General features: G+C 41.6%; 1 pseudogene; it reads right to left on the bottom strand.

Moving 5' to 3' along the window:
- Nucleotides 1–2,940: 2,940 nt before the first annotated feature.
- Nucleotides 2,941–4,127, bottom strand: LOC101576704 (annotated as a pseudogene).
- Nucleotides 4,128–5,075: the final 948 nt, after the last annotated feature.

The following is a 5,075-nucleotide window of genomic DNA, read 5'->3' as shown; positions in this document are numbered from 1 at the left end:
AGAGTTCTCCTGAGTTCTTAAAAGTTTGTGGTGGCACCAGCAGAAGCTCCAAGTCTGCACACTGGGGGATAAGGAAGGTCAGATTTTATCAGAGTCTCACAGGCTGTCCAGAGTCTGCCAAAGTTCTTAAGTCATGCCAGGAAAACTCCATGCCTGTGAGCACTGGGCCCACCAATCTCAGCTCTCTTGTGTCCCACCTCTGCTTCCCTTTGAGTAGGAGGCAGATCACTTCCAAACCCCCATTTACCTTGGGGTAAATTGTATCTGTACCTTCTCTGTCCCTGTAGTCATTTTTATTATAGTTTATTTTCTTGAGCCCTCTTCTTGCTCAGGTGATTATTTTTTCATAGGAGTAAAGAACTACTATAATATCGTCAATTGGGCCTATTCTTTCTTTATTGAGTGTTCAGCCTGAGTGTGCCTGGAAGCTTCCCACAGTATCCAGTCTGAAGCACCACAGTACTGCCTTTGGTGATGTGTGGCTTTGATACCACACCAGTGCTCACATCCTTGAGACTTCCTGCATTCCAGTGTCACTTGTTTCCCCACCACACTTCTCTCCACAGTCCCATCTGATACACTGAGGGACCAAGACAGGTCCTCATACAATAACCATGAAACATGAATCTGCTTTCACTTCCTCCAAGCAACTGCCATTCCTGTCTTGAATCTTTGACTTCATGTGATGAGGATGACTGTATCGGGCTTCAGCATCCTCTCAGGTCCTTCACTACTGCTGCTGTATCCTGAGGTTTTCAAGGTATTTCCTCATTTCCACTTCAAATTTTCAGATGAAGCCTGTACTCACCCTTGAGTAGGCCAGAAATGCATGCTCTTATCATCTTCTATCATTAGAAATATTCAGTTTCTTACTCATTCTCATTTTCAATTAAGTCATTATACTGTGGATGATAAAGGAAATGATGTGACTTTGCCTCATTGTGGTGTACTGGCCATAGGATAGTGATTTCTAGTGACTGGGGAATGTAGTGGGGTAACAGGTGATTAGAGTTTGGTCATTAGGTACGGTGTTGAAGTTAGATGGGACGAGTAGGTGCTGGTGTTCTGTGCCACAGGAGGATGAATATCATTAGCCAGGATGCACTATATATTGTTAAAATGCTAGAGGCAAGGATTAGGGATGTATTCTCCATAAAGAAATGATTTACATTTATTAGAGATATGCTCATTACCTTGATCTGATCATTACTCAATATGGTATATATACAAATAAAAACATCCCATTGTATTTTATAAATATGTACAAATATAGTCCAAATATAAAATTAACTTAAAATAGATATAGACATTTAAAAAAAATAGGTGTTCCCTTAAGATGATGTGTGACTTTTTGATTATGGTGGTGTGAAAGCATGATGGTGTCCTCTATGCATAGAGTAGAAACTACATTTCAGTTTTTAGTTTTGATCTTTTCTGGACGGTGGTACATGGAATATTTTCTTTGATGTTGGGCTGTAGCTGTGAACTACAGCTTCCAGTAAATAAGCAATAATTGAGGTAAACAACAACCAGTCCTCTATAATGCACGATGTTGCTAAACCAATATGTTTCCTAGATTAGGCATATTAAAATATATTTACAAATTTACAGTATTTTTAGTTTAAGATGGGAGTATCAAGACCAACTGATTTTTTAATTTTTTTTATAATTTTCTTTTATTTTGAAGAGTAAAAACCAGAGCAAGAAAAACAAAAACAAGGACAGAAACAGGGTGACATATAACAAAATATAAGTTACAGATTTTCAAAACAAGAATAACTGATTAACAATGATTGATATAGTACCTATTTGTATCATCAAATCTGTTGCTCAGATTAACAGATGTAGTTATGCAAGATGGGACATGTGATTGTATATTATCACATACTTTCAAGAAAACTTAAATTTTTGTTCTTATCTCTCATTTTCTTTTAATACTTTTAAAAAATTTATCTTAAAGAGACCAGAGTAATAATTAATATGGCATTAGAAATGGTACACATTTAGGAGACCAAGATGACAGATATTTCAAGCATGGTTTTAGTATTAAATATTGCTCTTTTCAATATATTTGCTTAGTTCATAGATATCAGCATAGAGAGTTAGTCAAGGTTGAATTCTATCCATTAACTGCTATTTTCAAAAAACTGATGGAACTCCTTAAGACAATTGCCTTAGACATCTTCTATATATACATGTATGGTTTTTGCCTCTACCTTATTTCCCATCTTTTGTCCTTTTTCTCTCTTCATTGTTTAATCCTTAAGTTTTGTTTCTTTTCATTTAACTGTGTCTATTTTACCTTTCAGTTTTTATTTCTTCTTTTGAGTTCTTACCCTAAGGAACTATACGATATTTGCACATGTGGGTCTGGTTTATTTCATTTATGAGTACAGCCTCAAGTTGCATCCACTTAGCTATGAAGGCTTCGAGTTTGTTTTTCTTCAGAGCTGAGTAATAAATACTCCATTGTATGAAAATACCACATCTTTTTCAACCATTCTTCAGGTGTGGGCATTTTGGTTGTTTCCAAGATTTAGGTATCATAGATTGTGTTGCTATAAACATGGCTGCAATATATCATTATGATATGATGTTTCAGTTCTTTTGGGAAAATTCCCAGAAGGGGAATAGCTGGATTGAATGGAATTTCCAGTCCTAGTTTTTTGAGGCGTCTCTACACTGATTTCCATAATGGTTGCACCAGTCTAGATTCTCACCAGCAGTGGAGGATTCTTTTTTTCCCCACAGCCTCTCCAGCATTTGTTGTTGGTTGTTTTATGATAGCCATTCTTTCTGGAGTTAGATGGTATCTCTCTCTCTTTTGTTTTCTCCCTTGGGCCATCAAATTTTATTGGGAATTGGGACAAGGCATGGTCAAGGATGCACCCTTTTGGGTCTCTGCAGGAAGACCGAACCCAACACCCAGATGCCAGCTTCTCAGAGGACCTTGGGGCCAGGCAGGGTTGTAGTGGATGTTCTGACCCTGGAGCAGGCTGCAGTAGGTGGTGATCTGCTCCAGCAGCTACTTGACACCCATGAGCTTCTGGTATTCCAGGTTCTGGAGCTCTGTGTCTGCACACACTTCGCCTCGCTGTGCCTCAATATTGCTAATCAGCGCCTGGATCTGAGCCAGCTGGGCTCAGAACCATGCCTCATTCTCTGCCAGAGTGCCTTCCAGGGCGGCTTTCATGCTGAGCTGGGACTGTAGCTTGAGCTCCAGACCCTGCAGAGTGCAGCACACTTCGGTAACCTCAGACTTGTTGACATCGGGCTGCTCAGTGTGGCCAGCAACCTCCAGGGTCAGCTCCTCAGACTGGTCAGTGAACCAGGTTTCAGCGTCCTTCCTGTTATTTTCAGCCATGACCTCGTATTGGCTCCTCATGTCGCTCAGTATCTTGGTGAAGTCGGTGCCCCAGGCAGAATCCACCTCCACGCTGATCTGGCCACCCACCTGGCTCCGCAGGGTATTGACTTCCTCCTCATGGTTCTTCTTCAGGTAGAAGAGCTCCTCCTTCAGGCCCTCAATCTGCATCTCCAGGTCAGTCCTGAGCACCTCGCGCAGCCCGTTGGTGTTGGCCTCCACGCTCAGGCGCAGGACTGCTCCTTCTCGAACTTGGTTTGAAAGTCCTCGGCCGCCAGAGGGGCATTGTTGATCTGCAGGACGGTCTTGGAGTTCTCAGTGGAGGCTCTTAGAATCTTGTCGCACAGGTCCTAGATGGTCTTGTAGTAGTGGCTGTGGTCGTGGGCTGGGCCGGGTCACTGCTTCTTGTACCAGTCTCAGATCTTGGATTGTAGGTTGTTTTTGGCTGCCTCCAACTCATGCAACTTGTCCAGGTTGAAGGCCAGGTGGTCTTTCAGGTTCTGCTTGGTCACCTTCTCGTCGCCGCCCAGCAGCGCGTCCTGCCCGGCCATCCTGCCTGTGAAGCCGTCCCCGAAGACCCCATCCTCTAAGGACGTGAAGCGCTCGGAGGACACAGACACACAGTGACCCCCAGAGCCGCTGTGGATGCTGGGTGCTTGCAAGGCGCTTCTCCCAGCACCCCCGGCCCAAAGTTCAGGGAGTCATCGCCCATGTCCCTGAGGGACGAGGTGATCAAGGACTGGCGGTAGCTGAAGGAGGTCATGGCTAGTGGAGGACATGAGTGACCCAGTGAGCGACCTAGTGGCGGCAACAAGTTGGGAGCTGCACAGCAGGGGCCTAGATGGTCTCTCTGTCTCTGTCTCTGTCTCTGTCTCTGTCTCTCTCTCTCTCTTAAATTTCTTTCTTTATTTTTTATTAATTTTATTGAGAAATAATTAGCACTGGGACAGTTTCAAAACAGGTTAGTAGGACATCTTGTACTATGAATAACTACTATAAAGACAACAATATGCAATGTATTAATTATTGTAACTGTACTACTAACCTGTTTAGATGGTATCTCAATATTGTTTTAATTTGCATTTCTTGGATAGCCAGTGATGTGGAGCATTTTTTTAGGTATTTACTTGCCTCTTGTATTGCCTCTTTTGAGAAGTATGTATTCATCTCAAATGCCCATTTTTAGATTGGATTTTTAAGTTTTGAGACCCTAATGTTCTTTAGTTCTTTATATATTTTACCTTTTTCTTTTTCTGAGTGATTATTAGTTAAGACTTTTTCCAAATTTGTGGGTTGTCTTTTCACTCTGTTGGTAATTTCTTTTGATGTGCAGAAACTTCTCAGTAAGAAGAGGGCCCAGTTGTTAATTATTTCAAGTATTTCCTGTGCAGTTTGATTTTTGTTCATGAAATGTTTGCTTATCCCTAGATCTTCAAGATTTCCACCTACTTTCTCTTCCAGAAGATTTAGTGTTTCTATTCTAACGTTTAGATCTTTAATCCATTTTCACTTTAGTTTAGTTCATGGTGACAAACCTGGGTCTAGTTTTAGTGTTTTGCATGTAGAGAGCCAGATTTTCCAGCAACATTTGGTAAAGAGGCTATCTTTCTTCCAGTGGACATGTTTGGCCCCTTTGTTGAAGATAAGGTGACTGAGTGTGTTTGTAGTTGCATCTACATCTTCTAATATATTCTGCTGATCATCAGATATA

Source organism: Octodon degus, unplaced genomic scaffold (genome assembly GCF_000260255.1).
Source record: "Octodon degus isolate 3935 unplaced genomic scaffold, OctDeg1.0 scaffold00146, whole genome shotgun sequence".
Lineage (NCBI taxonomy): Eukaryota > Metazoa > Chordata > Mammalia > Rodentia > Octodontidae > Octodon > Octodon degus.
Note: the sequence above shows the minus strand (reverse complement) of the source record. Positions and strands in the feature narration are given on the sequence as shown.